Genomic DNA, 9,728 nt, shown 5'->3' with positions numbered 1-9,728 from the left:
TGCTGGGGGCCCAGGTTTGATCCCTGGTCAGGGAACTAGATCCCACATGCCACAGCTAAAAGTTTGAATGCCACAACAAAGATGGAAGACCCCATGTGCTGCAACTAAGATCTGAAACTGTGAAATAAATATTTTTTTAAAAAAGAAAGAAAGAGAGAGAGAGAGATCCAAGACAGAGCCACCCCGCCAAGCCTCACCTGAAACTGTGAGAGATACTAAATGATGATGATTGTTTTGAGCAGAAGGGGAAGGTCAGGTGGTGACAGGCCAATCACATAGGGTCAGGCAGGCCAGGTAGCTGAGAACTGACAGTATGAGAATTATGAGCTAGGGAGGGGAGAATGGAGATCTGCTCTGATTTTTAAGTTTTAAAAATAACCCCCTGCACACGAAAAAGCTGACCCATTGGAAAATACCTTGATGATGGGAAAGATTGAAGGCAGGAGGAGAAGGGGACAATAGAGGATGAGATGGCTACTGACTCAATAGACATGAGTTTGAGCAAACTCTGGGAGATGGTGAAGGACAGGTGAGACTAGCACACTACAGTTCATGGGGTGGCAAAGAGCCGGACATGACTTAGTGACTTAACAACAACACACAGAAGTGTTGAATGAAGAGTCTCAAAGAGATGTTTGCACACTTTGAATGCTATTCAAAGCAGTGTTATTCACTGTAGCCAAAAGGTGGAAGCAACCCAAGTGTCCGTTGAGGGATAAATAGATAAGTAAACATGGCATATACCTAAGATGGGAGTACTATCCAGCCTTAAAAATGAGGAGATTCTGACACATGCTACAGCATAAATGAACCTTAAAGACATTATGCTAAGAGTGACATTACAATTTATAGTGAGAAATATATATTTGATTTTCATCCTGGTTCCCCGCACAGAGTTTCTAAAATCCTTTGAAATTTCCCAAGTGGTTGGGTAGCCAAAATTCAGCCTCTGTATCCTGATACTGAACTGAATATCAGAAACAGAGTTTTGGGTGAAGTAGAAAAGAATAGCTTTATTACTTTGCCAGGCAAAAGGGTCCACAGCAAGCTAATGCCCTCAAAACTGTGCCTCAATCTGGAGGGGACAGAGAGTCTTACAGTAATGGTTCAAAGAGGAGAGCAGGATCAGTTCATGGACATTCTTCTGATTGGTTGGTAGTGACGCAACTGGAAGTCAGCATTCTTAACCTTCTGGTTCTAACCAGTTTAACCACAATATGCTTGTGGGCAGTATAGAGTTAACTTCTCCCACTTGGTGGAGGTTTCAGTATCTGCAAAGCAGCTCATACATATTGTATATATCCACTGAGGGGGAACCAGGATCATTGGTTCTTGACTGGTCCTCCCTTGTCTCCACAATCCCTCCCTTCCATGATTAGCAATGCTTTGAATCTGCCCTTTGGAATGCAGGGAAGGTCATGGAGGCTGAATGAAGCCTATTTTCTTGTAAGCAAGAAATGAGGGATACAGAAAGACTTATGTGCCCAGGAGCCCCACAGGGTCCTGCTTGGTTTCAGCAAGAGAAACCTTTTTATTATATTTTTATAGTTTATATTGTTATATTCAGGTAACTTCTGGAAAGCCCCTAGTTACTGAAGGATGGAGGTTGGCTGCCAGGGGGACCAACATTGTAACTGTTGTTGTTGTTGAGTCACTAAGTAATATCCAACTCTTGGAGACCCCATGGACTGCAGCACACCAGGCTTCCCTGTCCTTCACTATCTCCCAGAATTTGTTCAAACTCATGGCCATTGAGTCAGTGATGCCACCCAACCATCTCATCCTCTGCTGTCCCCTTCTCCTCCTGCCCTCAATCTTTCCCAGCATCAGGGTCTTTCCAACGAGTCAGCTCATCACATCAGGTGGCCAAAGTATTGGAGCTTCAGCATCGGTCCTTACAATGAATATTCAGGGTTGATTTCCTTTCAGATTGACTGATTTGATCTCCTTGCTGTCCTATGGACTCTCAAGAGTCCTCTCCAGCACCACAGTTCAAAAGCATCGATTCTCCAGTGCTCAGCCTTGTTCATGGTCCAACTCTAACAGGACTACTAGAAAAACCATAGCTTTGGTAGCTCAGTGGATAAAGAATCTGCCTGCAGTGCAGGAGACCCGAGGTCAATCCCTGGGTAGGGAAGATCCCTGGAGAAGAAAATAGTAACCCACTCTAATATTCTTGCCTGGAAAATCCCACGGACAGAGGAGCCTGATGGGCTAGAGTTCATGGAGTTGCAAGAGGTGGACACAACTTAGCAACTAAACCACCAATACGGACCTTTGTCAGCAAAATGATGTCTCTGCTCTTTAATATGCTGTCTAGGTTTGTCATAGCTTTTCTTTCAGGAAGCCAGCATCTTTTAATTTCATGACTGCAGTCACCATCGACAGTAATTTTGGAGCCCAAGTAAATAAAACCTGCTACTGTTTCCATTTTTCCCCCATTTATTTCCCATGAAGTGATGGGACCAGATGCCATGACCTAGTTTTTTGAATGTTGAGTTTCAAGCCAGCTTTCTTACTCTCCTCTTTCACTTTCATCAAGAAGCTCTTTAGTTCCTCTTCACTTTATGCCATTAGGGTGATATCATCTGCATATCTGAGGTCACTGTTATTTCTCCCACCAATCTTGATTCCAACTTGTGATTCATCCAGCCCAGCATTTCACATGATGTACTCTGCATAGAAGTTAAATAAGTCAGGGTGACAATATACTGCCTTGATGTACTCCTTTCCCAATTTTGAACCAGTCCATTGTTCCATGTCTGGTTCTAACTGTTGCCTCTTGACCTGCATACAGGTTTCTCAGGAGGCAGGTAAGGTGGTCTGGTATTCTTATCTTTTGAAGAATTCTCCATAGTTTGTTGTGATCCACAGTCAAAGGTTGTGGTTAGAGGTGGTTAAATCAATATATAGGACAGTCCTTCCTAGTCTTTGTTCTCCTCTGGCCAACTATCTCACCTCTTTTCCCATATCTGACCTTTCTTAGAACCCTCCCTGTTATGCACGCACATCTTTTTGCCAAGATGGATTCTAGTGCAAAGGCTAAAGGGAGGTTTCACAACACCTACTGTAGGATATCTTTCCTTTTCTCCTTTGCTTTTCACTTCTCTTCTTTTCACAGCTATTTGTAAGGTCTCCTCAGACAGCCTTTTTGCCTTTTTGCATTTCTTTTTCCTGGGGATGGCCTTGATTCCTGTCTCCTGTACAGCGTCACAAATCTCTGTCCATAGTTCATCAAGTACTCTGTCTATCAGATCTAGTCCCTTAAATCTACTTCTCACTTCCACTGTATAGTCATAAGGGATTTGATTTAGGTCATACCTGAATGGTCTAGTGGTTTTCCCCACTTTCTTCAATTTAAGTCTGAATTTGGCAATAAGGAGTTCATGATCTGAGCCACAGTCAGCTCCCAGTCTTGTTTTTGCAGACTGTATAGAGCTTCTCCATCTTTGGCTGCAAAGAATATAATCAATCTGATTTCAGTGTTGACCATCTGGTGATGTCCATGTGTAGAGTCTTCGTTTGTGTTGTTGGAAGAAAGTGTTTGCTATGACCAGAAGAGCAAGGAGAGATAAGGAAGCCTTCCTCAGTGATCAATGCAAAGAAATAGAGGAAAACAATAGAATGGGAAAGACTAGAGATCTCTTCAAGAAAATTAGAGATACCAAGGGAATATTTCATGCAAAGATGGGCTCGATAAAGTACAGAAATGGTATGAACCTAACAGAAGCAGAAGATATTAAGAAGAGGTGGCTAGAATACACAGAAGAACTGTACAAAAAAGATCTTCACGACCCAGATAATCACGATGGTGTGATCACTCACCTAGAGCCAGACATCCTGGAACGTGAAGTCAAGTGGGCCTATGAACAAAGCTAGTGGAGGTGATGGAATTCCAGTTGAGCTATTTCAAATCCTCAAAGATGATGCTGTGAAAGTGTTGCACTCAATATGTCAGCAAATTTGGAAAACTCAGCAGTGGCGACAGGACTGGAAAAGGTCAGTTTTCATTCCAATCCCAAAGAAAGGCAATGCCAAAAAATGCTCGAACTACCACACAATTGCACTCATCTCACACGCTAGTAAAGTAATGCTCAAAATTCTCCAAGCCAGGCTTCAGCAATATGTGAACCGTGAACTTCCAGATGTTCAAGCTGGTTTTAGAAAAGGCAGAGGAACCAGAGATCAAATTGCCAACATCTGCTGGATCATCAAAGAAGCAAGAGAGTTCCAGAAAAACATCTATTTCTGCTTTATTGACACTGTCAAAGTCTTTGACTGTGTGGATCACAATAAACTGTGGAAAATTCTTCAAGAGATGGGAATGCCAGACCACCTGACCTGCCTCTTGAGAAACCTGTATGCAGGTCAGGAAGCAACAGTTAGAACTGGACATGGAACAACAGACTGTTTCCAAATAGGAAAAGGAGTATGTCAAGGCTGTATATTGTCACCCTGCTTATTCAACTTATATGTGGAGTACATCATGAGAAATGCTGGGCTGGAGGAAGCACAAGCTGGAATCAAGATTGTCAGAAGAAATATCAATAACCTCAGATATGCAGATGACGCCACCCTTATGGCAGAAAGTGAAGAACTAAAGAGCCTCTTGATGAAAGTGAAAGAGGAGAGTGAAAAAGTTGGCTGAAAGCTCAACATTCAAAAAACTAAGATCATGGCATCCTATCACTTCATGGCAGATAGATAGGGAAACAGTGGCTTACTTTATTTTCCTGGACTCCAAAATCACTGCAGATGGTGACTTCAGCCATAAAATTAAAAGAAGCTTACTCCTTGGAAAGAAAATTATGAGCAACCTAGACAGCATATTAAAAGGCAGAGACATTACTTTGTCAACAAAGGTCCATCTAGTCAAGGCTATGGTTTTTCCAGTGGTCATGTATGGATGTGAGAGTTGGACTGTGAAGAAAGCTGAGCGCTGAAGAATTGATTCTTTTGAACTGTGGTGTTGGAGAAGACTCTTGAGAGTCCCTTGGACTGCAAGGAGATCCAACCAGTCCATCCTAAAGGAGATCAGTCCTGGGTGTTCATTGGAAGGACTGATGCTGAAGCTGAAACTCCAGTACTTTGGCCACCCAATGTGAAGAGCTGACTTATTTGAAAAGACCCTGATGCTGGGAAAGATTGAGGGCAGGAGGAGAAGGGGCCGATAGAGGATGAGATGGTGGATGGCATCACCAACTCAATGGACATGGGTTTGGGTGGACTCTGAGAGTTGGTGATGGACAGGGAGGCCTGGCATGCTGTGGTTCATGGAGTCGCAAAGAGTTGGATGTGACTGAGCGACTGAACCGAACTGAACTGTGGGATAATGCCTCCTCTCTTTTAACCCTCAAGGATCTTTCCTGTGCACATTCATTCGGGGAGGTTTTCTTGACATCATGTGGTCATCTTATCTCTTTAGCAGAGTCCAGCTCTTGCCATTAACTTTGTCCTCTGGAGAAGGGAAAGGCAATGCACTCCAGTATTCTTGCCTAGAGAATTCCATGGACCAAGGAGCTTGGTGGGCTACAGGCCATGGGGTTGCAAAGAGTCAGTCATGACTGAGCTACTAACACTTTCACTAGAGTTTCTAGGGCAAACAAAGCTCCAATTTGCTCTACTTGACAAACTCCAGCTGCTCAGCCTGGAGACCCGTCTACCTCCTACTTCAAAATAAGCTAGTCACAAAAGGACAAATAATGTGTGATTAAACTTATGTGGGGTCCCTATAGTAGTCAAACTCATAAAGACATAGAGGAGAATTGTGGGTGCTGGGGGTTGAGGGAGGCGAAGGGGGAGTTGGTTTAATGGCAACAGAGTTTCTGTTTGGGAAGATGAAGTGTTCTGGGTATGGATGGTGTTGACAGCAGCACAACAATGTGAATGTGCGTCACACTACTGAACTTTACACTTAAAAATGGTTTAGAGAGTAAACTTTATGTTATGCATCTTTTACCACAATTAAAAATTTAAAAAGCAAAGTAACCCTCTGCTAGTTATATGGGAACTGCCCCTGGGGGTGGATGGATGATGGGGCTTGGAAGGAAGGCAAGGGAGGAAGGCAGACCAAGGGGTGGCCAGGAGGATGTTACTGTAATGGTCCAGGTGAGAGGAGGAGGAGGCTGGAGCCAGAGTTAGTGGTTGTGGAGGTAGGGAGGTGGGGTGTGTTCCAGTTAAATTTTGAGGTTGAAGCAAAAGGACTGCTGTAGGATTGGATATGGGGCCTGAGAGAAAGTGGGGCCAGGGATTTTGGCCTGGAGAAGGGGATGGAGAGAAGTAGAAGGGTAGAAGGGACAGTTCCTTGGCGCACTGAATTCAAGAAGTGTGAGCATATCTAAATGTCAGGATGATCCCGGCCATGTAGCAGTGAACGGTGGCTCGAAGTGAGATCTTAATTCCATGCCCAAGAATTGAAACTGGGTAGTCTGGATGAAAACCAGGAATCCTAGCCACCAGACCAGCAAGGGCCAGAGGCTAGAAGCTATTTTTCCCTGGATCTTTGCCCTCGGTGAAAACTGCATTTCTCACTGAAGCAAGAACTGTAAATGCAGACAAAAAGTTTATTTAGAGACATAGCACAATAAGTGAGAGAGCAGGTAGAGAAACTGTTTTGTTAAAAAAGAAGCAAGGCGGAGACACACACCCAGAGAGAAAGTGTGTGGGCATTCCCGCTAGTGAGGAGGAGCGCAGAAAAGAGGTGGTTAAGTCATTTATATAGGACAGTTCTTCCGGGTTTTGTTTACCCTTAACCAATTATCTGGTTTCTTTTTCCACACCTGACCAATCCTAGGACCCTCCCCAAGATGTATGTGCAATTTTTTTTTCCAAGATGGGTTCCAGCCCAGTGGTCTGTGTGATCCACATATTAGCATCACATATTGTGGGGTGATGCCCCCTCCTTTTGACCCCTAGGAGCCTTTCTGTTTGTGAAATGTCTCCCTTGCCCCAAGGATGGGAAATATATGATGTCCTGATCTTTTAAGAGGGTTTAGCCCCACTGCCCCTGCCATAAAAATGCCCAATGTCTGGTTATTTACTCTATTCCTGTGCTGGATTTTATATCGAGGTATAGATCTCAAAACATAGGCAGGAATCCAGTGATAAATATGTCATCCTGGAGCCCATTTGTCTCTTGCTTCAGCAAATGTAAACAGGGGGCTGGTTATGAATATTCTACCCGGAACTCAACTTCTTCTCATCCCGGGAGGTGTGAATAGGAGGCCAGTTATAAATACCTATCCTGGACCCCATCTATCTCCTGCCTCAGGACTGCTTGGCAATAGTCTGGGCCCAGGCCATAGAAAACCAACAGCCCCCACTTCCCACTTCTGGGACAGCCACCCTTGAATCCCAGCCCCCACCCCTAAAGAATACTCAGGCCATGTGTGGTGTTTCTACCCAGAGTCCCAGCTGAGGTCCCAAACAACTAGTATCAACTAAACTGAGTGAGTGAACACATCTAGGAGATCTCAGGCCTGGATTCTGCTAACTGCAGCAGTGGGGGAGGCACGTCTGCAAGAACCCACAGCACTAAGAGAGATGACAACTTGGCGGCTGCGGTTTACAGCCACTGAGTTTTGGGATGACTCACTATCCAGCAGTGCATAAATGTGACACACAGCTAAGCAAATTGTTGAGGAATCAATATGAGGCACAAGTTTTGTTTTGTTTTTTCCCCCCAACTGCTGTGCCCCAACCGATGGGGAATGAAGTCTCCCTTGGGTCATCACAGCCTGATTCTTCACAGCTACTTCTGGTGCTGCTCCAGTATTGAGGGCTGGCTGGCGTTTCTCTGATAAAGTAGCTGTCACAGCAACTGAAAACCATGGATCTCGTCGGCATCAAATGTTAAAGAGCTGATGCAGGATGACATGGAAGCACTGGTGGGACTCTTGTCTGTACCTGCTCCCTCTCCTTCTGCACACCCCGGAGAGTCACCCTGCTGGGCCCTGAGGTCAGTCTGGTTGATATGTCCTACACAGAAGTGAGATGTGTCCCCTCCACTGCCGGTGAAAGAGGCTCCAGCATCACTTCTTGCTCCTGGAGATTGTGGAGGTGGAAGTTGGATAGGGCTGCTCCACTAGGTGAGGACGCAACAACTCCGCTGAGCAAAGCCCCTGCTGGTTGAACTGGACACACATCTGAGCAAGGAGTAAATGACGCTGTTTGAGCCCCTGAGACTTAGGGGGTTGTTATGAACTGAGTGTTTATTCTCTTCAGTCCATATACTGAAGCCCTAATTTCCACTGTGGCTATGTGTCAGAGGTGGGCCTTTAAGTGCTTAGGTAAAACAATACAATTGCACTCATCTCACACGCTAGTAAAGTGATGCTCAAAATTCTCCAAGCCAGGCTTCAGCAATATGTGAACCGTGAACTTCCAGATGTTCAAGCTGGATTTAGAAAAAGCAGAGGAACCAGAGATCAAATTGGCAATATCCACTGGATCATCAAAAAAGCAAGAAAGTTCCAGAAAAACATCTATTTCTGCTTTATTGACTATGCCAAAGCCTTTGACTGTGTGGATCACAATAAACTGTGGAAAATTCTTCAAGAGATGGGAATACCAGACCACCTGACCTACCTCTTGAGAAACCTGTATGCAGGTCAGGAAGCAACAGTTAGAACTGGACATGGAACAACAAACTTGTTCCAAATAGGAAAAGGAGTATGTCAAGGCTGTATATTGTCACCCTGCTTATTTAACTTTTATGCAGAGTACATCATGAGAAACGCTGGGCTGGAGGAAGCACAAGCTGGAATCAAGACTGCTGGGAGAAATCAATAACCTCAGATATGCAGATGACATCACCCTTATGGCACAAAGTGAAGAAGAACTATAGAGCCTCTTGATGAAAGTGAAAGAGGAGAGTGAAAAAGTTGGCTTAAAGCTCAACATTCAGAAAACTAAGATCATGGCATCTTGTCCCATTACTTCATGGCAAATAGATGGGGAAACAGTGGCTTAATTTACTTTTTGGGGCTCCAAATTCACTGCAGATGGTGATTTCAGCCATGAAATTAAAAGACACTTACTCCTTGGAAAGAAAGTTATGACCAACCTAGACAGCATATTAAAAAGCAGAGACATTACTTTGCCAACAAAAGTCTGTCTAGGCAAGACTATGGTTTTTCTAGTAGTCATGTATGGATGTGAGTTGGACTATAAAGAAAGCTGAGCACTGAAGAACTGATGCTTTTGAACTGTGGTGTTGGAGAAGACTCTTGAGAGTCCCTTGGACTGCAAGGATATCCAACCAGTCCATGGGAGATCAGTCCTGGGTATTCATTGGAAGGACTGATGTTGAAGCTGAAACTCCAGTACTCTGGCCACCTGATGCAAAGAGCTGACTCATTGGAAAAGACCCTGATGTTGGGAAAGATTGAGGGCAGGAGGAGAAGGGGCCAACAGAGGATGAGATGGTTGGATGGCATCACCGACTCAATGGACATGGGTTTGGGTCGACTCCAGCAGTTGGGATGGAAAGGGAGGCCTGGCGTATTGTGGCTCATGGGGTCACAAAAAGTTGGACACGACTGAGCGACTGAACTGAACTAGGGTAAAATGAGGTCTTAAGGTTGTGGTTCTGAATCCATAGGACGAGTGTCCTAGGAAGAGACATCAGAAAGCACTCTCTCCCTCTCTCTGGACACACTCCAAGGCCACGTGAGGACACAGCAAGAAGGCGGCCACCTGCAAGCCACTAAGAGAGCCCCTAACAGAAA

This window comes from Muntiacus reevesi, chromosome 10, assembly GCF_963930625.1.
Source record: "Muntiacus reevesi chromosome 10, mMunRee1.1, whole genome shotgun sequence".
NCBI lineage: Eukaryota > Metazoa > Chordata > Mammalia > Artiodactyla > Cervidae > Muntiacus > Muntiacus reevesi.
Note: the sequence above shows the minus strand (reverse complement) of the source record.